Source organism: Mus caroli, unplaced genomic scaffold, assembly GCF_978045245.1.
Source record: "Mus caroli unplaced genomic scaffold, Mus_caroli_1 scaffold_4, whole genome shotgun sequence".
In the NCBI taxonomy this organism is placed as follows: Eukaryota; Metazoa; Chordata; class Mammalia; order Rodentia; family Muridae; genus Mus; species Mus caroli.
The window spans coordinates 109,815,913-109,840,265 of record NW_028227259.1 but is presented as its reverse complement, the minus strand read 5'-3'; the positions used below and the strand labels follow the sequence as shown (position 1 = coordinate 109,840,265).

At 44.0% G+C, this 24,353-nt stretch overlaps 1 protein-coding gene across 1 annotated transcript in view; it reads right to left on the bottom strand.

Moving 5' to 3' along the window:
* Positions 1-24,353, bottom strand: part of Lrrc8c (leucine rich repeat containing 8 VRAC subunit C) — a 101,810-nt gene that overhangs the window by 72,407 nt on the left and 5,050 nt on the right. Inside the window, exon 2 of the mRNA XM_021162448.3 lies at positions 4,637-4,707. The gene's annotated coding sequence lies outside the window, so the exon portion shown is untranslated. The remainder of the gene's footprint in view (positions 1-4,636; positions 4,708-24,353) is intronic.

The following is a 24,353-nucleotide window of genomic DNA, read 5'->3' as shown; positions in this document are numbered from 1 at the left end:
GGATTCCGGGTGCTGTGAAGCAGGGCCAGCGATCCACAAACCGGACCTCATCAGACCAAAGAAACAGCTAATCCGCGAAGAAGCAGTCTACAGAACGAGAAAACAATCTTCTTGTACATCGGACAGAGGATTAATAGCTAGAATATACAATATATATGCTAAACAAGAAATCAAATAACCAGGTCAATACACGGACGAATGAAATGGACAGTTCCCCAGAGATGGACCATAGATAATAACCATGATGCTCTGTTCCACACGGAAGCAGAGAAATACACTTTAATGCTGCAGTGAGATTCTGTCTTACCCTGGTTAGACTGGCAGTTATTAAGAAAATGAACTAGGGGTGGCACTCCATGCCTTTAATCCCAGCACTCAGGAGGCTGAGGGCAAGCATGTGTACATTCCAATACCGAATACAAAATGCTTTGTGAGTAGGAGGACTGGTAGGTCAGGGCTACATAGTGAGACACTTTCTCAAGACAAAAATAAAACAAAACTTCCAATGGGATCTAGGACAAGCCTGTGGGTTGGTTATCCCATGACAAAATGAAAAATGGGTACTGTATACTATATAGAAAGGTCCCTGGGGTCCTGCTAGGAGTCCTCGGGAACCTTTGCGAGCTACTTCTGAAACATAAACAGTGCTTCATGTTTGAGTACATCTGTGTAAGTATGCGTTAGGAACTGCCCCGTGGGGAACCTATTGCTTAGAACCCTGGCTGAGCTAGAATTGCAGGATTAACTGGAAATTCTGGGGGGGAACCCCATGCAGGTGTGGGGGTCTCTCAATGTTGGCCACACCGCTGAGCCACTCACTCCTAAGTGAGTTAGACTAGAGTCTGGCATAGGACCTAACCATGGGGTATTTTATTTTAGTTTGTGTTCCAGGGTTTTCCTTTATAGATAGAGGAAGCTTTGTTAAAGCAAGATCAATATTTTTAGCTTCTGTGTATCAAGCAAACACAGGAGTAGGACTCTGGGTTTAGACCAATTTCCCTTGAAGCATCTTAAATAAAAGTAAAATAACACATCTGAAGGTCTTACAGGAAACTGAGCTGTGTGCTGCTCTAACAAACGTTGGCTTTGCTTACATTGAATGGTTTCAGTGTGCCATGATCGAGTATCTGATTGGTTGATTGATACAGCTGAGGATTGAACAGGTCCTTGAACATGTTACGCACATACTGTACCACTGAGCAACATCCTCAGCCCTGCATTTATTTATTTAGTTTTTGACACAGGGTGTCACTATGTAGTCTGGTTGGCCTGGAACTTGCTATGTACATGGGGTTGACTTTGAAGTCATAAAGATCCCTAACTTGGCCTCCCAAGGGCTGGGATTAAAGACAAATGCCACCATGCCTGGCCAGGCCCCTATTTTAATATCACATCTTCGCCTTCTATTTTCCTTTACATTACAGCAGGACTGATAGACGCACCATGAACTCAGCTTTGGAAAAAAGCATTCTGCTGGAATAATACTGAAGGGTACTCAGGCCATAGCTACAGTACCCTATTTTGAGAGCCTGTGGATGACAGTTTTCATATACAATCCAAGATCAACACTTCCTACCTACTGTGGAGACTCCTTCACTGCTTGGGCTATTTATATATAGTCTCATCTATCTCTCCTCCCACACTGCAAACTGTAAGGGCAGAGACTAAGAGCCTTATTCGGGCACTCCCAGCTCCTGACCTAGTTGTCTGGGCAGTAACAGCTTATATGACATTGAACTGTACATGCAAACCTATGGTTTAGATCCATCAGATATTTTCTGAACATGGATAATGCTTTGAACAGAAAAGTTATGATGGGGTCTGTGTCTGTTTGATTAATGGAAGATAATATTGTTGATCTTATTTAACCAAGGTCCCCTACTATGTATAAAGGAGAACCCTAGTATATGAACTAAGGTTTACAGTGTACCAAGAAGGCAGACACTCACGAAAGCTGCATTATTTAACTCCTTGCTATGCCAAGACTCAAGGTCCTATAAGCCTATGTGTATGGGAGAAGTTGAGATTTCAGTTAACTATCCTGCCTGGGGTTTTTCAGGGGAAGTCCAGGGTCCTGAATGTCATCTGTGAGCCAGTTTACAGTGCTGGGACAGTGACATTCTATAGACAACACTGCACTTCTTCCTGGTCATTCTCGGTGGAATTCATGAGCAAGGAGGCTGCTCTCTCTTCTCCCACTGTTAATTCAGTCCAACTTCACATGAACGTATAGTAATTGTGTGATATGAGTTCACTGTGACATTTTGTATAAGCACAGAGCATGACTGGATCTTATTGACCCTTATGGTCCTCTATCAGCACCCTGGGCATTGTCTACTGCGGGGCTAGTTAAAAGCTGGGGGCTCTTACTAATCTCATTCCATATGAGCCGACAACATCATACATGTTTTGCTTATTTTCTCCCTGGTTTCTAACTCTGAACTTCAATATTTTAGCTCTCTAGCCTTAGGTCCTTAATAACATCACAGGACTTAAAAGCGCCCTCTGCTTCACTCAGGACTCGAATGAGTCTTTTGTCCGGTTAGCAGACAGCCCATAGCATATTTACATTAAATATTTGTCATTATCACTCAGTACAAGAAATAACAACACACAGATTCAGTTTTTAAATCTATTGCTTCATTTTAGGAAGAAAAAGGAGGACTTGTTCAGTCTTGCCCATACATGAGCCTAATATTAAAACAGAGACAGCACTTAGAAGAGTCCTTCGTAGACTAAGGACATGGATTTTTAAATCATGGTCATCCTGCCTCCCTCGCCGCTTCTAAGTAAAATGCCACAGAGAGGGAAATGTTGAGATAAGCAGAAAGGCTATCTGAAAACGTGCACGAGGTGAAGAGTTCTCTCGTCCTTTCGGATTACACGCTAAAAACAAAATGTATCTCAAAACAGGCTTCTTTCCAGGTTTCCAAGCAAACACACCTAAATAGATTAATTAATTTATCAGAGTCTTCGGCTATCCCCAGATGCCATCCTTAACATTGCGTGCGATGTCGCGCAATTTATTCTCATTCAACAGGAATGAATGTCAACAGGAAGAGGTCTGACGGAAACTCAAAGCCTCAATGCAAACGGATCTGGAGGCTCAGATGAATCTCTTACCCGAGATGCTGGTTAAACCAAACAGCTGAGAGACGGAGGCCATCAAAGAATGCCTCTGTTCTCTGGCTTGATGCTCTCCCCCTATGACGATGCTCCCACCTGGATGTGGCCAGTGGGGTCTTTTGGAGAGCATTGTATCAATAAAAAATATGTAGTCGAGGGAATGTAAAGACACCACAGGTATACCCTGTTCCCAAGGGGTTTCTAGGGACTTACCTGCTCTGGGTACCAGTGACACACCTTATTGTCTCCCCCCCAAATATTTTTGCTTTGACTTTTAAAATATTCTTCAGGGTGAATCTCAGTTGCTTGAGTGCTTACCTAGCATTCATGAAGCCCTGGGGTTCATCCATGCCAGCACTGTGCAAACTGGCTGTGGCTCCCCAAACCTACAATCCCAGTGCTAGGAAGGTGGAGGCAGGAAGATCAGAAGTTCAAGGTCACCCTTTGTAATGTATGGCTCTGTGCTGCTTGTATTTTTATGTTAGTTCTGCCCTTCCAGAGAGTCACATAATCAAGTGGCTTCTTGTGAACCAATCCCCTAATGAATAAGGAAGCCAATCACTGGGCAAGTAGGTGGGACTTCCATGTTGGACAGAGGAAGAGAGGAAGCAGGAGAGAATTAGGTCCTTTTGGAATGGGGACAGCAAAGGGGCAAGATGTAGCTGCTAGAGTCTCCCAGTATCATGGCGGATCCACAAGGATTTGTCACCAGAGGAATCGGATTTTAATAAGGTTTATGAGATTAGACTTTAGTTGTTGCACCCAGAGATTGAGTTACCATTGTTTCAGAAGTAAGTTTGTGTTGCGTTTTCTTTCACTCTGTGGCTCCTCTGGGTTAAAGAGAGAAAGGTACAGCGGCAAAGCATGGGTTTGCCAGATGTGCACCACAAATGTTGTGGGGGATTTTGAAGGATGGTTTTGGAGTGGTAGTGACCCACCCGTGGGAACTTAGCAAGCTGTGTGGCCAGACCACCAGGGCTGATAGCAGGGGCAATCGCAGGAACATGATGGTTCTATTTTTTTTTAAAAAATATCTCCTGCAAAAAGCCTTAACTACAGTGTTCTCAGCCAGCCTGGGATACATAGGACTCAATGAAACAAAACAAACAAAAACCCAAACCAAACCAAACAAAGAGCTAATACTAACTTACAGATATTCTTATACAGTAAAGGCCATTATGCATTGTTCCATTTGGGTCTAATTTTTTCCTCTGGTATTAAAAAGTAGTTCATCCCAAATTTTGCAGAAGCAAACTGTGATCAAAGTAAGTAACTTCCAAACAATAGTGGCTCTTGCTTACTGAGGTCACTATCACAGTTAGACATACTATAGCAAAGACATGACATGCTTACAGTACCAACATTACATCATAGAATTTAATCCAGAACTCAAAGATGATTTGTGCAAATTCTGTTCTTTATGAGCGGAATACAGTTGCTTTGTGAGTGAAGATTGGTAAAAAGCCCTTAGAACGACAGTGAAATTAATTAAAAATAATCCTGTTATTACCTTATATGTATATGTTACTTCTCTGAACATCTGTGGTCCCAGAATCCTTAGTCATAAGCAGCCACATTAATCTAAAAAACAAAAATAAATATAAGTCATCTTGACTCCATTTTGCACAGTATGTTCTGTTCAGTATAGCAGTTGCAGTGTAAGCTTTATTGCCAGGAAGATCTAGGCTTGTAATAGGACTCTACCGGATGGTTTTTAACCTCTTTAAATTATGCACAATTAGGAAAAAGTACTGGCAATAAATGTAACAACCATGATTATTTTAAAAAGCTAAATAGACAGAAAAGCTCAGCTTCTATCTCTGGATCTTTTGGTACACTCTATGTGCACCTCTACCTGCTGTTCATGGAAAGTGCCTGTAAGAACTCTCCAACTGTTGTGTCTTCTTTAAAACATTTGCATTGTGTGATGTCTCCTGTGTCTCAAGATGAGTTGAGTGTCTTCAAATCATCCATCTCGAATCCATATGTACCAGTCAAAACCCCATGAGCAACTGGGCGTGGTGGCGCACGCCTTTAATCCAAGCACTGGGAGGCAGAGGCAGAGAATTTCTGACTTCAAGACCAGCACTTGGGAGGCAGAAGCAGGCAGATTTCTGAGTTCAAGGCCAGCCTGGTCTACAGAGTGAGTTCCGGGACAGCCAGGGCTACACAGAGAAACCCTGTCTCGAAAAACCAAAAAACCAAACCAAACCAAAACAAAACCAAAGAACCAAAAAACAAAAAACAAAAAAAACCATGAGCATCTTCACCCCAGAGGCCCCAGATGAACAATCTAGGTTCTCCAGGCTCTGTGTATTGGTTCCTACTCAGCACTGGGTACCTGTGGAGCATGACCCAAAGCTTTCAAGAGGCTTCTATAGCTCAAACCAACAATGGTACCAACTGAGGAAATCCTTAGGAACAAAGGGTCCATGAATGGAGAACACATTACCACTGTTTCCCTGAAAGGACACCACACTGCCAGACTGCCTTGCAACTACTTATGTGTATTCTCAGACGTGTGTTGCTCTCTTGCTTCGTTTTACAGGGTGGCAGAGTTAATGCTGAGAACACATGACTGATGAATGCTTTATCCTAAATCCTAAATGATATAGTGCCTAAATCTGCACCATTGTCCCTCAAGGCCCATGACAGAGGATGGGACAGGAAGAATGTAAAAGATGGAGGATGTGGCAGTGTCATGAAATACTGCCATCCAGATATCACATTGCCATTGCAAGCACACATGCTTGTGCGCATTCACCTGTATACACACACACACACACACACACAGACACACACAGACACACACACACACAGCAGCTAAGAATACCTATACAAGACTATACCTTTTAACCCATCATGGATGGAGGAGGTGTCCATGCTCCATCCCTTTGCAAGGAGCTAGTGACTGGTAATGGTTGCTGGAGGTGGGAGTGAGGCCAGTAGGGGATAGGTAAGAAGAAGGTGTTCACAGGCAAGGAAGGGGGCTAGCAGTGGGTAGTGAGGTGAGTATAATCCTAACACACTGCATACACACCTGAAACTGTTAGGCTCACAACAGCAGCAAGGACCATTCCACGCTCCATAGGATACGGGTGGTTAGACCTGCTGGTGTGACATTTAAATCATTCTGAGAACACAGCTGCACCTACGGGGTCTACCAGGTGTCATCAAACTGAGTTAAGGGATTCCGCTATGGTTTACAGGGCTGCTGTGTCCCCTGAAGACACATGTCCTAGGAGCTAAATCCAGTGCTTCCTTGGGAATGGTAGATACTGCTTCTCTTACTACACTGATCAGTTTTGGTGTCTGGTTGTCCTTCTTCCAGCTCAGGGAGGCTGGCATTCAGAGCCCTGCAGGTGGGTATGGTCATGTGACTCAGTGTCAGCTAATACAATGTCAATGGAAGTGACATGCTCAACAGCTTAAAATGAAGGAACTCACCTTCTGCAAATCGTCCTCCCTGTTTCTTACTTGGGACTGTAGACCTTGTAGTAACTGTTTGTTTGTTTGTTTATGTAATTCCCTTTCCCAGTTTTCCCTTCAGAAATCCCCTATCCCATCATCCCTCTCTCTGCTCCTATGAGAGTGTTCCCCTACCCACCCACCCACTACCACCTCCCTGCCCTGGCATTCTCCTACAGTGGGGGCACCAAGCATTCCCAAAACCAAGGGCCTGTCCTCCCATTAATGTCTAACAAGGCCATCCTCTGCTACATATACAGCTGGATACAGGGGATGCTCCGTGTGTACTCTTTGGTTAGTAGTTTAGCTCCTGAGAGCTCTAGGGCGTCTAGTTGGTTGATATTGTTGTTCTTCTTCCTATGTGATGCAAACCCCTTCAGCTCCTTCAGTTCTTTCTCTAACTCCACCACTGGGGATCCCATGCTTAGTCCAGTGATTGGCTGCGAGCATCTGCCTTTGTATTTGTCAGGCTCTGGCAGAGCCTCTCAGTAGACAGCTATATCAGGATCCTGTAAACAAGCACTTCTTGGCATCCACAGTAGTGTCTGGGTTGGTATCTGTACATGGGAAGGATCCCCAGGTGGGACAGTCTCTGCTCCACACTTTGTCTCCCAATTTCCTCACATGAGTATTTTGTTCCCCCATCTAAGAAGGACTGAAGCATAACTGTTCTTAATTTGTCAAGCTATGGATACATGTTAGCTATGGTAGAACATCATGGTATAGGCAAGGCAAGCCCTAAATGTCCTATGACCATGTCCAGAGTACTATAAGGGAGGAATAGTAATGCCCTTGTTGTTTACACCACAACTATGTGTGTGTGGGTGGTGGTGGTTGTGGAGCCAAGGGCAAAGGGAGGATGAAGGGCGGATCCACAGGGCCGATTTTCATGGTCATTTTTTCCCCCAGTGACTTTTGGCTTTAAAAGAAATATTCTATTGAAAACATCAAGGATGTAGACACGGCTATAAAGTTCACATGCTTTTAGTACATTTGTTTTGTTGACACGGGGTAGGGTGCTCTCATGTCACTGCACATGTGGTGGTCAGAGGACGATTTTCAAATATCCATTTTCCTCTTCCACCATGTGGGTTGTGAGGCTTAGACTCAAGTCGTGAGGCATGGTAGCAAGCACCTTTACCCACTGAGCCATCTGAACGAGTCTAAGTGCTTCTAGGAGTTAAAATATAAGATAGTATATGAAATTTGGTCCTTTAAGCTGAATGCTTTTAGCTCTGCTCTCAGATTTCTGAAATATAGAGAATCTTTTATCTAACGAGGGGTGCATCACTGGATGGAAGCATGAGGGTGTTACTTGAATACTTGACAAGAAGCCCAAGGTCCAAACCCACTGCATCGATAAACAGAACTACATATGGAAATATTTCGTCAGTATTCTTGATTCCTCTTTCCCCACGCACACTTTTGAGCTGTGTTAGGATAAAGATGACCTAGGTGCAAGAAGGTAATGAGATGTGAGGAGTCCTACCCCCTCTAGCAATGATGTCAAACTGTAGGTCATACAAGAGAGAGGCTGTTGTGACATATGCATTGTAGTGGTTTGTATTTGCTTGGCCCAGAGAGTGGCACTATTAGAGGGTATGACTCTGTTGGAGTAGACGTGGACTTGTTGGAAGAGGTGTGTCACTGTGGGTGTGGCTTTAAGACCCTTATTCTAGCTGCCTACAAGCCAGTATTCTGCTAGCAGCCTTCAGATGAAGATGTAGAATTCTTAGCTTCTCCTGCACCATGCCTGCCTGGATGCTGCCATGTTCCCGCCTTGATGATACTGGACTGAACTTCTGAGCCTGTAAGCCAGTCCCAATTAAGTGGTGTCCTTTAAAGACTTGCCTTGGTCATGGTGTCTGTTCACAGTAGTAAAACCCAAACTAAGACACACATGTACTAGGAAAGCCTCCAGATCCTGGTCCCTTGATATTGGACTTCCCAATCCACACTGTGAGCCAAGAAATTTTTGTTCACTCTAAGTTTCCCAGACTCTGGTATTTTGTTACAATGGCACAAAATGAAATATGAAGCATTTGAGTATGACTAGAAAAAACCCACAGCAGTCATAGTAACAAATACATAGAAAAATTAAATGTTGGGGAAACAAAAGTGGAGAGGAAGTCAGGGCTGGGGATGTAGCTCAGTTGGGAGCGAGTCTGCTTAGCATGCACTAGGCTGCAGGTCCAATCCTCAGCACTGCATAAACTAAAGGTGGTGGCGCATGTCTGGGATCCCAGCACCTCAGAGGCAGAGGCAAGAAGGCTGTCTTATTTTCTGTCACCTTGACACAGCTAAAGTTTCCTGAAGGAAAAGGTACTTCCACTGAGGAACTGCCTTCATCAGACTGGACTGCGGGCATGACTGTGGGTCATTTTCTTGATTAATAATAGATGGGGGAGGGCCCCAACCACTATAGGTGGTGCCAGCCATGGGAAGATGGTCCTGGGTTCTATAAGAAGGGTAGCTGACCAAGCCAGGGAAGCAAGCCAGCATACAGCACACCTTGCAGACTCTGCCTCAGTTTCTGACTCCAGGTTCCTGCCTTAAACGCCTGCCCTGGCTTCCCTCCGTGCTTTTAAGTTGTCATTAAGTCCTTTCCTTCCCAAGTTGGTTTTGGTCACTTTTACCTCAGCAATGGAGAAGTTTAATACAAAGATCAATGCAAGTTCAAGGTCAATGCGATCAAGCTACAGAATAAAGCTCTGCTTCAAAACTCATATAATAGTAATAAATAAATAAATAAGTAAATAAGTAAATAAATAAATAAATAAATAAATGTACTACTAACATTGCCCAAACCTATGTGCATGGTGCTACTTACAACCTACTTCCAGAAGAAATAAATATTTTCTGGGAAAAATGCTTAGAGAGCATCAGAGACAAAAGACATATTCTGGGCAAGCAATTACCACCCAGAGCTGTCCCCTGACAACCAAGTTAGTGATCTTTCCTTTTATTTTAATGTCAAATCTAATGATCTTTTGCCATGGTCTTTGCTATAAAATATTCTTGCCCAAAGTAAGTCTTTGGGGTTGAGATATAGCTCAGTCAGTGGTTCAATTCTCCAAAGTGATAGATGGACGGATGGATGGATGGATGGATGGATGGATAGATAGATAGATAGATAGATAGATAGATAGATAGATAGATAGATAGATAGATAGATGGTTAGATGGATAGATGGATGGATGGCAGGGTGGTTAAGTGGGTGGGTAGGTGTGTGGGTGGGTGTATGTATGTATGTATGTATGTATGTATGTATAGATGAACAAGCCAATCTTTGAATTCTAAAAAGCTTTCTCTTTACTGCAAATTAGTTACAACATTTTTGAAAAAACTAAGTTGTGCATTTACCTTCTTAGTTTCAGAGAATGGAAACTTTTTCGTATGAAGGCAGAGCTGGTTGGTACAGTGGCAGGGTGACAGGTTATATGCTCTGTTTTTGTACACTGCCCTTTAAACACGTAAACATGTAAGATCAATGTCAGAAGTGGATAAGCAGGCTGAGGATCCAGGCCGCGTGAGCCCTGCTTTGTCATGGCCTATTCTGGATTCTGAGAGGCCCCAGGCAGACTCACCCCAAGGGGAACACAGCTGCAGTTACTGACTCCGAGGCTGAGACACTACAGTTTGAGCCATGCACTGTGGAAGGGTAAAGACTATTTGGAAAGACTCCTGTCTATATGGGACTTAAGAGGACTTATCATCTAGACAGGGAGCAGGCTTGGGAACGGGGCTGAGCGGGGGCTTCTCCTCAGGGTGAGATTCAAATAGGGGTGTGCTACATGAGTAATAAGTCTAGAAATGAGGTGACAAGCCTTAAGTGTCTCTCCCACGTTTTAGGTTTGAGGACACCCATTACCAGTCTTTTATTTTGACCAGTACTACATTGTCTATTATATCACAGAGACAACTAAAGCCCTTTAAATAAAGCTTAGGACGGGTGAGGAAGCCCTGTCTAAAACACCGAAATCCAGAATGAACAGTACAGGTCCTTTGTCTGAGCTACCAAAGGGCGATTTGACTGGCCCACTCCGTGATTAAGGGGGTATTTTGATTTTCAGATTAGTTCTGGCTAAACTCCAGAGTTGTACTTGTGTCCAGAAGAAAACACATAATGGCATTTGTTTCCCTGAAGCACCTTCCCTAGTTGTAGATGTAACTGGGCAATGTTACTGTCACATTTTTAAAAAAAAAAGATTTGTTTATATTTTACGTGTGTCACGTGTGTAAGCTACCCTCAAAGGGGAGACTTGAGAGTGGCAGATCCCCTGGAGCTGCTGTTACAGGGTTGGGAGCCACCATGTAGGTGCTGGGAATCAAACTCTGGTCCTCTCGAGAGCAGCCATTGCTCATCACAGCTGAGGCATCTCTCCATCCTAAGCATTCCTTTAAAAAGTTGCTCCTGAGACTCCCAGAAACAGCGTGGCCATTCTGCTAGTTCCCTCACACTCATGAGCTTAGCAAATTTTTGGCGTGTTTGACTCTATACAAAAGTCATGTTTCAATTTTTTGAAAAATTATCCTTTGACAACATTCAGAAAAAAGTTTGGTGTTTTGCCTGCTGGGGTTTTGCCCCTGGTGCATTTTCGTGTGGATTTGCATCTGTCGAACAGTTAAAGCTGCAGCTGGGAACTTGCTCAGAGGTCACTGGGACATCTGCCTGTCAGCCAGAGGCTGTATTCAGGGCCCTGGCTACTTTGACAATGGACTCCTGAGGTACTCAATAGGTCGACATCTTCCCATTGGCCTGGAACACAAGGAGGGAAGGCTCCACGGCCATACTAGTTGATGTTTAAGGAGAGCGTCTACTTTGTACACATCAGTTACATCAGCTACCTTGACATTCGCAGAGACTGGGGAGCTTGGGATGGGTGATTTCACCAGGCCAGAAGACAAAGGGTAAAAGAAAATTTGTGCAGCTGACCGTGAAATGAAACAGTACCTCCCAGCAGACCCTGACTGATGAATTTCACAACAGAAAGCCTCAGGGTCTGAACGCACAGCAGCTCAGGAGAGGTTTCACCTTTTACGGGCTGCTTCCTCCTTTCAGAGAAACTGACACCTGACATCACCTTTCCCAGACAGTGGCCAACAAGCACTTTATACATTTGGAGCATGGGATTTGAAAACTTCCCCTTTCTCAACACCGAGGGAAAGCAGTGCCATTTACAGTAAGAGGCAAACTGGGTGGAGGAGCTGGTGGGTTGGGTGCACGTTTGCTAAGGATGAGGACCGAGACATCTGCAGGTATCTTTCAAACCCCTCCTCTCCATCTACGGTGCTGGAGATGGAACCCTGGGTGTACGTGAGACCAGTGCTCTATACCCTCTGGCCTCAGGTTTGTGAGACAGGGTCTTGCTATGCAACTGGGGTGTCTCGAGGTACAATGAGGGTGGCTTCCAAGTCCCCATCCCTCTGCCTTCTCCATTTTTAGTCAGAACTTGCACCTAAAATGTAGAGATTTTTAGCAAAACTTTGCAAGCAACAGTGACTGAAATATGAAAGCTTTTATGCTCTTAGGCCGGCACTCGCTACATGCTGGGCTTTTCATAGTGCCAGAAGGTGCTCTGCGGGAGAGTGAGTAAGTGGCTTATCCAGTTTTGAACTCTGAATTACAAGACCAACCTTCCAAGTAATATGTGCCTACTTTTGTAATAGCACCACTGTCATGGTTGGATCTGAAGCCTGCTCTACAGGGAAGAATCCATAGGCTGGTGTGATCTGGAGTCATGGGATAACTGAATACTAGAGTCCAACTCTTCTGCTATAGCATCAAGACACATGTTAATGTACGTCGTGGTGGTTTGAAAAGGCTTGGCTGGTGGGAAGTGGCAGGAGGTGTGGTCCTGTTGGAGTGGGTGTGGCCTTGTTGGAGTAAATGCTATGGAGGTGGGCTTTGAAGCTCCGCCCAGTGTCAGTTTCTCTTGGCTGCAGTCAGATCAAGATGTAGAACTCTCAGCTCCTCCAGTGAAGGTGCAGTCTTAGTTGCAGTTGACGGCCCAGGACTGAAGGGGTCATAGAAAGAACTTAAAGACATAGAAAGAACATAAAGAGAGCCTATGTAAGGCGATTGGTGAAGCCTAGTTGCTGTGAAAACCCCCCGTGTGTTAGAGATGCCAGTACAATGGGATGACCACCAAGAACAGAAGCAGCAGCGGAGTGGAGTCAACCAGAGCCTAGAATGCTACAGAGGGCAGAGCTGGAGAAATGACCTATGCCCTTTGGAGGAGCCCAGAAGATCATGTGTGGTCCCATGTATGGACCAAGAAGCTGTAACACTGAAGTTGCCTTGGAGACCCCAAAAGGTTCTAGATAGCAGTGCTATTGGATGCCTGCTGAAGAAAGCTACGAACAGGGCATGGAATCAGCCCAGGAGAAAGAAATGTGCGACAGTCAACAAAGATGAAAGGAGCTAGGTATCTGACGACCGCTTTGACATTAGATGTGCAGATGCAGAGTTTGGAGTTTTCTTAGATGATTGGACGCTTTAGAATGGCGATGTATATCCTGTGTTACTGGAAGTATGTGATCTGCTTTTTGATCTTATAGGGGAATTACAGTTAAGTGATTGGATGAATCTCAGAAGAGACTTCGAACTCAGGACTTGTAACATTGTTGAGATTGTTATAGACTGTGGGGACTTTGAAATTGGACTAAATGTATTTTTCATTATGCTATGTTTAGGTATGTCCCTCCATAGGCTCACGTGTTTGAACAAGCCCGTGGGGGTCAGGGAGTGGACTGTGATGGTTTGAATATGCTTGGGCCATGGGAAGTGGCCCTATTAGGAGGTGTGGCCTTATTGGAGGAAGGACACCACTATGGGGGTGGGCTCTTAGGCTCCACCCAGTGCAGACGAGTCAGTTTCTTCTGGCTGCAGTTGGATCAAGATGTAGACTTCTCAGCTCCTCCAGCATCATCCCTGCCTGGATGCTGCCATGCTTCCCACTATGATAATGGACTGAACCTCTGAACCTGTAAGCCAGCCCCATTTAATGTTGTCCTTTATAAGAGTTGCCCTGGTTACGGTGTCTCTTCACAGCAATGGAAACCCTAACGAAGACACATTTTTATTTTCAGGGAGGACTCTTCCCACCAAAGAGTGGCAAATGCAGAGAACCAAGAGAACGGATGCTCAGAGATAGACAAGTTGTGCATACCATCCCTTCAAACATTTGCTCAGGGGACACCAAGGAATAGGACATAGAAAGACTGCAAGAGCCAGAAGACAGCTGCCAGTGGTATCTTTTGGGCCAGACACAGCTATTTGTAATCAGAAACTCAGTAGAGAGCTGCTCACCTACTGTAGCTGCATGAGAATGGGGCCATCAACAGTCAGGCTGAACTATACGCTAGATCCAAGGACAGAGAAGACATGACTGCCTCCAACTAACCCAATGGCCACACAGATGGCCCTGATCAAGCTAAAAGCCACAAAAACAGAACAAGGGGTTATGAAATCTGGGAAAGGACTAGACCATGTATGAACCTGCCAAAGAACAAATTTCATTAACAAAACCTTGAAGTTCAGTTAATATTCCCGATAAGGAAGAACTGATCAGAATTATTTTTGTTCAGTTCCATCAACATGACCACTAGTATCTCAGCACTGATTTAAAGAGCAAACATTTGACCTACTTAATTTAAAAACATTTTTATTAAAGTATTAAATAAATTAATTTTTTTTAATTTTAGACTTAATTTACAATCTGTTCTTTGAGTCCCTGACTTTGTTACCATTTCTGTTATTTCCTTCTATGTTCTGGGTTTTAATTTACTTTCTCGTATATAAATATATAAACGAGATGACTGACATGAAGTTCTTTGTGTTGTTTTCTGCTGTTGATTTTATTTTGGTTTTGGTTGTTGCTTTTTAGCAGTGATAAGATACATCCAGAGCTTCGTGTATCCCAGGCAAGACCTCTGCCACTAAGATACATCCCCAGCCCTGTATAGTTTTCCTAATATAAACACATCAAGCTCTGTGAAGCCTCCTTACCCACCCATCTACCTCTCTCTTACCGTTTACCTACTGACCTACCCATGCCTCTTCTTAGCGATGTTTAATCATCTTTTCCTATTAATTTTGATGTTGTGTTTTTAGTGTTCAGCTGGAAATATTTTAACATTTTCTTGAATGTGTTTTTGACTCTAAAGGTACACAGAAGTTACTCATGTGACTCATAAACACTGGCCCTTTTCTAAACATCTCTACAAATATTTAAGTGTTCATACTGGAGAGATGGCTCAGCAACCAAAATTCCAAATATTTGTGTGTGTGTGTCTGTGTGTCTGTCTGTGTGTATGTGTGTGTCTCTCTGTGTGTATGTAGTATGTGGGGTGTGTGCTTGTGCTTGTGTGCTTGTGTGTGTGTGTGTGTGTGTGTGTGTGTAGCTGCTACTCAAAGAGGCCAGAAGGGGCTAGTGTTATGATTGCTGTCAGCCCCTGATGTGGGTACTGGGTAATAAACTTGAGCTCTCTGGGAGAGCCTCAAGTGCTGTTAACTCCCGACCCATTTCCCCAGCCCCTTTTAAATATCCTAGTCTTAAATTTTTGGTTAAATTCTATTGTGAACAAACAAACAAACAAACAAACAAACAAACAAGGTTTCCCATCCTGTTTGTTTGTTTGTTTGTTTGGTTTTTTTTGAAATGTTTTATTGGGACTGGAGAGGTGGCCCAGCAGTTAATGGCACTGGCTGTTCCTCTGAGCGACCCAGGTTCTGGTCCTGCATCCACAACATGGCTAACAACCATGATGTCAGTGCTGGGGGATCCCAGGATCTCTTCTGATGTTCATGAGCACTGCGTGTACACAGTGCACAGACACATAGGTAGGTAAAACATACACATGTGCGTGCATGTGCCCAATGCACACACACACACACACATTAAGCCAATCCTTTAAAAAATTACATGTTGTGACTGTGAGTATGGGCTCCCGTGAACCACAGTGGCGGCAGTGTGGCGGGTTCTAGGTATGACATTCAGGCCACTGGGCTTGCACATCAAGCATTTTCAGCTCTGGGCCTTGTTGCCAGTGCCTAGTTTTCTTTTTCTGAGGGAAAACATACTCTTTCTTCTGACTGTTGTCATCATCAACTGGATGTATTTCATTTTCTCTGTATACCTTTATCGGTTTCTCTTTGTATTTACTCTCTAGTCACCAGACCACGGTGACAATCTTGGGATGGTTTTGCTGTGCTTGACCCACTTGCAGCATGATATGCCTTTGGGATCAATAAGTTTTTGTTCCATTATTATATAGTATGGGCGTCTGATAGCCATTATCTGACAGTTTTTCCTTTTTTCCTATTCTTCTTGAACACTGCTTTTCTGTTTTCATTACTTTATTTTCATTTTGGGCTGAATTTATTCCCATGCTGTAAGTTTTTCGGGGCGCCCTTCTTCTGTGTGATCGACTCTATGTGCTGTGGGAATCTTCTTGGTGCGCCGGGAGCTCAGGATGGATGGCTCATCTGAGCAGAAGCTCAAAACCTGCCCTGGCATACCTTGGGTGCTTCCCTCACACCTATGTGATCAGTGACAAGTCAGCAGCAGCATTCCAGCACCACAGACCCTCTGCCCGCCCTTCCCACTGCACCACCATCATGCCAGAATGATGCACGCTGTGCCTTTCATGCAACATGTGTCAGATTCTGGGCTCTGGGGATGTGCGTGCCTTGACAGCCCGGGCAGTTTCACAAAGGCTATTAAAGTAAACACAAAGATTTGGATCTCTTGCCAGACAGTGGTGGTGCATGCCTTTAATCCCAGCATGAGGAAGGCTGGGGCAGTTGGATCTTTGTGAGTTCAAGGCCAATCTGGTTTACAGAGTGAGTTCCAGAACAGCCATAGCTGTTACACAGAGAAAATCTGTCTCAAAACCAAACCAAACCAAACAAACAAACAAACAAAACTTGGACCTCTTGATTGGCATGATTTTGTGTAGTTTTCTGGGTTAAGAGTAGCAAACTGCTTTTATAAGTTACCCCAGGCTGCTCACAGGAAGAGAGCTGTAGTATTGATACAGTGTCACTGTGTGTCAGTTTCTTCAGACCTTTTCCTCGCTTGTCTTTACAAAATGTGTGTATGAGGGTGTCGCTCTGTGTGTGTATGTATGTGTGTGTTTTTGTGGGTGTGTATGTATGTGTATGAGGGTGTGTGTATGTGTGTGGGTGTGCATATGTGTGTGTATGTGTATGTATGTGTGTGGGGGGTGTTTTTGTGTGTGTGTATGTGTTTGTGTATGTGGGTGTATATGTAGGTATGTATGTGTGGGTGTGTGTAGGTGTTTGTGTGTATGTGTATGTGTGTGTTTGTTTTGTGTGTATGTGTGAGTATGAGGGTGTGTGTATGTGTTTATGTATGTGGGTGTATATGTGGATGTGTGGGTGTTTGTGTGTATGTATGTGTGTATGTGTGTGTTTTTGTGTGTGTATATGTATGAGGGTGTGTGTATGTGTGTGTATGAGGGTGTGTGTGGGTGTGTGTGTATGTATGTATGTGTGTGTATGTTGTGTTTGTGTGTGTGTGTGTATCCACGTGTTCTCTCCAGTGAGTTCTGAAGTTCACCGTGGGGCATTTCGCTCTAGACTTGCATTTTGCTGTTTATTTACAGTTTCCATTTCTTTGCTGAGTCCCCATGTGTGGAGCTTTTACACCGCCCCTTCCAGGCTGCTAGCAACAGCGGTTGTAACCTGTTATTGCCTAATTTCAACATTTGGCTCGTCTCAAGTTCATTTCTGCTTACTCCTTGTCTTACTATGGGTTACATTGCCCTGTGCATTTTCACACCCAGTAACTGATTCTGACACTGGGCATCCTGACAATCATTACTGCTCTTTTAGTTGCAGCGGCTCAGCGGTGAGGTCATATTCAAACTTTGAACTCGATGTACCACCGCACAGAGGCAGTGGCTCAAGCGTGGACTCGGGCCAGCTATCTGCTCAGCCACCCAAGTCCCTTAGTACTTCTGAGATCAGGAAAATATTTGCAGGGAGTTCGTATGCAGATCTGGGTGGGGGCTTTCCCTTCACTGTGCAGCCGCTGGAAGTCTCCCACTTGATCCTCTGCTTTTCCAAGTCCGCCATGGGACTGCTGCATGTGGTTTAGGACTTAGCAGCTTCCAAAGGTAGGAAGTGCCCAGAGGTTCCAGGGGATAGCCCTCTGTTGACCTAAGCCGGGGCAGTTCCCTCTCTTAGGGAGCCCTCCACCCCTTCTTGCTCCCCATTTTTCTCTCAGACCCTCCTTGTCTAATTTATTTTCTGAAAGATATTTGCTAAAGCACACCCCCCTCCATTCGAAGAATGATTTCTAATCCGTAATTTAGCATGTTATTTCAGTGTGGAGTACCTTTAATAAGCAAAACAACAAAATCAAACAAAAGCCAGAAGTATTTCCCATAAGCATCTATGATAGCTGGCTATGCCAGGTGCTTACATCATACTCCCAGTCTCTACTTCACTGGTACATTGCCAAAGAATGCCAAAAAAGTCAGAAGCCCAGCTTTAGGGGTTGAAGGGCTACATTCCTCAGACAGCTACCCAACATAAGCACACTCTAGAATTCTGGAACACATACAACTTCCAGCATTCTAACACCACGGAAGACAACATCCTGTGAGAAACCACAACAAGAAGAGCTGTGAGCATCGCCCCGTGGATGCTGAGTGGAGCACAGCAAGAATCCTCCAAATAGCTGAGCATTTTGAAAGTAAACTCACAAAAGCACAACTAGTTTTTTTAATGGATCCCTTGCACGAACTTTATCCTAAGCCATAAAATAAAAGCTTATTTGTAGATAAGTCCACTATTACGGATCTATCGATGTCTCCCCGGAAAATAAGATGTAAGTTTATGTCACTCATAAAGCTAGGAGTTCATTACTGTGTACACTGAGACACACCTTGCTGCTCCTGGTAATATATCAATATCAAATGTTTGTTACACATCTCTGCTTCCTAATAGTAACTGAGCAAGGCTACTTTGTGACATGCTGTGATGAAATGTCACATTTGGAAGGTGATTTCATTAGCATGACAATCCCCTCTTTAGCACTACCAAAGCTCTAGGGCTATACTTTTATAAGTGGGACATGACCTACAATAAACTCCCTGAACACTACTGCACGTTCTTCAGAATACCAACTGTGTGTGCCTGTGTTTGTTTGGGCATGTCCATGTGTTTATGTGGGTGCACATGCGTTTGGAGGCCGAAGATCAACACTGCCTTCTTCAGTCTCTCTCCACATTATTATCTGAGACAGGGTCTCTCACTGAGATGAGAGCGCATCACCTTGGATAGGCTGGCTGGCCAAGGAGCACCAAGGCGAGCTCCAGGGATCTCTGCTTTGCTCTGCATCTCCAAGTACAGGGGTCACGGAAGCGCACTGCTCAGCCTGGCCTTTTCATGGGAATTGTGGATCTGAATTTGGGTTCTTATGCCCACACAGCAGGCATTTATAGACTGACTCATCTTCCCCAGTCCCAGAATCTCAAAATTTTAGGAAAGAATATAATTTCTGATGGTTTCCGTGATAGATGTCATTAAGTGAAGCACTGGGAGGCAAAGGCAGGTGGCTTGCTGTGTGTTCGGGACCAGCTAGGTCTACAAAGGGAGTTCCAGGAAGTTATGGTAAGCCAAAAAAAAAGGGGGGGGTGTTTTGTTTTGGAAGGCTCAAACTACATTTTAAAAAGAAAGAATATTGATGTTAGGGGCCCCTTAAGAAACCAGTGCTCAATAAGCACTTCTTGTTGTATGTTTTTAAAAGAAAGAATGCTTAAATGACAAAACATACAAAACACAGAATCGGTGGACACACCGTATCAAACAGTAATAGCAAAACAGTGTTCATTTAGATTATGCTTTGAAACTATTTCCTGATATTTCAAAAAAGTATATTATCATTGCTGGCCACCCTAATTCTAAACATACAATATAAATGAAGAAAAATCTAAAAAGTGAGTGAGCAGGTAAGTTCAAACATCGTAACACAGAAATAGGATAGGATAGATGAAATATCTTTGAGCAATACAATGTGCAAAGAGTGTCTGAAGCAATAAGCTTCATTATACTTTGTCCTTGAACACACACACACACACACACACATGTGCGTGCACGCCACAATGCAACCGTGATTTCATATTCCAACTTAAAAATTCAACTCAAGATGTAACAAAACCGATCAAGAAAGTTTCAAACTTGATCTGGGACAGCATCTATTTGCAAGGTATTATTCACAATCTCTGAGAAGAAATTAAGACGCCTGATAAAAACACATAAGAAAAATGCAAATGCTCTCTATGGAGAGCAGAATTGTTCTTGCAAATCCGTCTCCTGGCCACCCATATAATGCTGTCAGTCAAGGATCTAGTCAGCAACACAGAATGCCTTTACTCTCAACACTCTTGGGGCAGAGGTAGACGGATCTTCAGAAGTTTGAGGTTATCCTGATCTACATAATAGACCAGGAAAATCAGGGCTACACAGTGAGACCCTGACTCAAACCAAAAGTTTAGTAATAACCTTGAATCCACATTTTAAAACCAAGTCTTCCATCCACCTCTCCTATCAAGTGTCCCTAGAGTACACTTTTAGATGGATCTCTCCTAACCTCCTTATACATGAGAGTTGGGGCTGGGTGCGCTTCTTTTTTTTTTTTTTTTTTTTTTACTTCTCTTTAAAGTAAGCGCTTCTTAAATTATTCTTCTAGCAAGCATTTCCAGAGGTCTGCTAGCTGGTCAGCACCATTGGCTTTTATGTTGACGGCACACTGCCTTTCTCTGCCTTGTGTTGTATCTTTCATTTATTCATTCTCAGGCATGTGTTGATCACCGCACTGACAACACACATATCCAAGTAAACACCATGTAGACTTACACGGCTTATTCTCTTCATGATACCACCGTGTGCTTTCCTCCAGTTAATCACCTCATTGCTTGCTTTTGACCATTTTCTTTCACCTCCGTGTTATTTAGCTCACTCCACCCAGCTCGTTTCCGATCCTCGAGTTAGCACCAGGCTTTGTCGTCATGGTCTCACACAAGTGGCAGATGATGCTTTCTAACATGCCGTCCAGAGACTTCATAAAACGCTGAAATCGCTAGCATGTCCAAAGCACACCCACTGCTACTGCTGCCACTCCCTCCAGCCCCGGCCGCTGGAGGAATGATCTGTGTAGCTAGGCCAGAAAGCCGAGTGTGATCTGGATAGTGTTTCCTAACATCACTGATAGGCACACTGTACTGGCCTTGCTAACGTTCAGGGAGGTAGTCATTTATCTTTACAATGTTTTCCCAGTGAAGTCATTCTTCAAGGCTCCAAAACAGAAATGACTGACTAAGTAATCTCCAGCCCGTTGTTCCGGAAGTTGGGTGCCAAGCTGTATCTTTCCCGGTTACTGAGGCATGCAGATATTTCAATGTGTTTCTGACTTTCATAAACCTCTAAGATATTTTGAAATGACTACTAGTAATTCTTATTGATATTTTTGACCAAGTGCATGAGAGAACTGGGGGTGGGGGGAGACAAGAATGGAGTAGTTGGTAAGAGGGAGGGACAGGAGGAGGGAAAGAGGGAAAAGGAGGGGGAGGGGGACAAAAGAGGGCAGGCGATGTGTGAATACTATCTAAATGTATTATATGCATGTAGGGAATGTCATAAAGAAACACATCAGCATGCTAGTGAACACGTGAAAATGCACACACACTACTCTTGGGTTCACAAGATTCCAGATGTTTGAGGAGGCGGCTTTCACCTAGGGTTCCCTTTGATGTCTTCCCCTCATGTTCATAGGCTTGCTGCTAGTTTACAGTTAGGTTCAATGATCTCTTCCTAATTTTCTATTCCATTCAGAGATATTTCCATCCATATATTTGCCTCTACTAGGAAAGACTGATTTCTTAATGACACTAAATTTCATGACCAGAACTGAACTAGAAGGGTGTTAGTGGGTGTGGTGGTGCATGCCTTTAATCCCAGCAGAACTCTGTGAGTTCAAGACCAGCAAGATCCAGGTCAGCCAGGGCTACACAGCAAGACCCTGTCTGAAAACAAAACAAAAACCTCAGAAGGAGGTGGATAAGCTCCCAGCTAGGAGGTAAGAAATATCACCATGAACAGATACGCCATCAACAGTCCTCAGCAGCCGTGTCCCAGAGACTCTGAGTGACCAGAAAGAACGGACAAGGCTCTGGCCATCCTGGATGTTTTCTTGTCACCAAACATGTTTTTGGATTTTTGAGGTTACAGTGGAAAAGCTGGAGGAGAGGAGGGTGTTGTTTGTGGAGACGGTGTGTGCCAGAGCATGCCAACCACCAGATGCGGGAAACTGCCTGGAAAACACAGCGTCCTCACTGCTCCAGAGAATGCACCAGAAGCCCAGGCTTTTATTCCCTGGGGGACTTGTACAAGAAACCAGGAAGCCAAGAACAACCCTGGAAGCCCCACCCTCCCCAAATATCTGCACGCAAACATCTTTTTAAATAAGGAACAGTGTGTTGTAATTATGAAAAAGTGTAGACTCTTTGATACGGACAAACTTTAACTTATACTGAATAAACAACTGACAGGTCCCAAGAAGACATGGCTGGTATCAGAGCATCCGGAGCAAGGGAAGGATCGTGTTGACCGTGTGAGAACTGAGGGGGACTTCCCATCAGAAAGCAAAAGGGTGTCCAGCAGAGGAGGGTTTGGGAGGTGAATTTAGGGGATTTAATTTTGCCAGTGTCAAGTTTAGGTAATCATATTAATTCTTTACAAATGAATTCCAGTTTAAGACAATGGGCTGGAGAAAGAGCCATTAGTCATGAGCAGGATCTGAATTATTATTCAGATAACTGGCACCCAAGGTTTTTGTTTGTTTGCTTTTTTTTTTTAAAACCAGTCATTGTGCCACAAGCTTGTATTCTTAGCATCGGAGAGGCAGAGACAGGCCGATTTCTGGGGCTGGCTGGTGAGCCAATCTCGCTGTATCAGAGAACCAGGTCCCAGTAAGACTCCTTATCTCAAAACCTAACTCATAGAGATCCAACTGCCACTGCCTCCTAAGTGTTGGGCTTAAAAGCATGCGCGGAACAATGGACAGGGATTAATGATGCTAACACGAACCTGGAATTGGGCGTGGCAACAGAGGTGCCTGCCTGTGTCATTCTTCATAAAGGAGCTATGTCTAGCTAAGTATGCTTCTCATAACTACAAAATAAAAATATAACTGTAGAGGATTTTTAAATTAAGACATCATATACATTTATAAAAACATATTCATATATTGTCTATTCTGTATGCCTTCTAGTTTCAAATGTCTTTTCTATGACTTCTGAATATAACAAAGAACTAGGACAGGGGTCATCTTGCCCCAGCAAAAACTGTTTGGATAGAAAGAAGGGGGTGGGGTGGGGAGACAAACAACTTGACCAAGGGCCGCAATCCACAGAAACATAATGGACCTGGAGTATTAAGCTTTCTCACGTTCGATGGTCTAAAGCAGTTTCAGCCTAGCCAGGTTGACGCTCCACATGTTCTACCTTACTGGTTTCTCAGTCTGGGGAGAGCTTTCTTTTCTTAGGTCCTTGGAAAAATTCTTTAAAAAACACATAGCAATCGTGGATTGCTCTAACTCAAACACTTCCAGCATCTGAAACATTTTCAATGACTTCCTTAAACTACAAAATATAAGAAAGGTGAGCACGGTGGCTGCATTCAAGGCCAGCCATGGCTCCCCAGAGAAACTCTCTAATCTTTCTCACAGCTGATTTCTGAGTTTTGCTAAACTTTTCTGAGCCTGCACTACATTCTTTTTCTACCAACGACTCTCTGGTAAGACACATCACAGGTTATAGAATCATACGTGTATCTTTTTAATCCAAGTGCTGGCTAGTGGGGGGTGTGGCTCGGTAGGAGAGCACGATGCACATAGCTTGTAAAAGGCCATGAATTTAATCCAGTGTTCTCGTTTGCAGGTACATCCCACCCCCAAACGATACGCCAGCATCAGAGGATGTTCCTCGACTTCCTCGTAAAGCTTATGGTGAGAAGCAGCTCTTCTAAGGAAATGGTCCAGCGAGTTTCCACGGCTGGTAACTAGCAGGGCTTAGTCATTCTCCACTTCTTGACCTTGGGTTCTCACCACAGAGTCCCAACAAACTATCTAAAGGACTTCTCTTGCATTCCTCACCAGCCACGGGGCCCTGGGGTGAGGAGGAGTACTTCTGAGTTAGCTGATTTTCCACATCTTCTTCCACTTGATCCTAACCCTCCTTTCCCCATGTTTACAGTCCAGGAATGACCAGTAGGCAGGCAGCCTCCGGCGCACAGCATGACGTCGTCCGAAGGTCTGAACTCTTCCTTGCTCACAACCTCAAACATCTCCTGAGGTTGGCATACTTTTTTCTGTGGTAAAGGCATTCCTAACTGAAGACAGCCCTCTTGGCTATCTGATGCTAACAGCCCCCTGAGCTATCTGATACTAAGGTGCTCTACAGGTTTATAATCCAATGATGTTTATTATGTTGCCCCGGGAGCAGTTTATTAATGAAGTGCACTTTTCTTACCTGGCATGGAAAGGTCAGGCTTTATTTAAGAGTTGCGACCTTCCATAGATGTAAGACTAGTTAAATGAGTAAAGGAAGTGTAAGACTAGTTAAATGAGTAAAGGAAGGTGCTGGGTAGGTGAGTTTGCCCTGATCCTCAGACCTTATGTGGATGTCAGGTGGATTCCGCAGCCTGCCTGCCATTCCAGAGCTCAGAA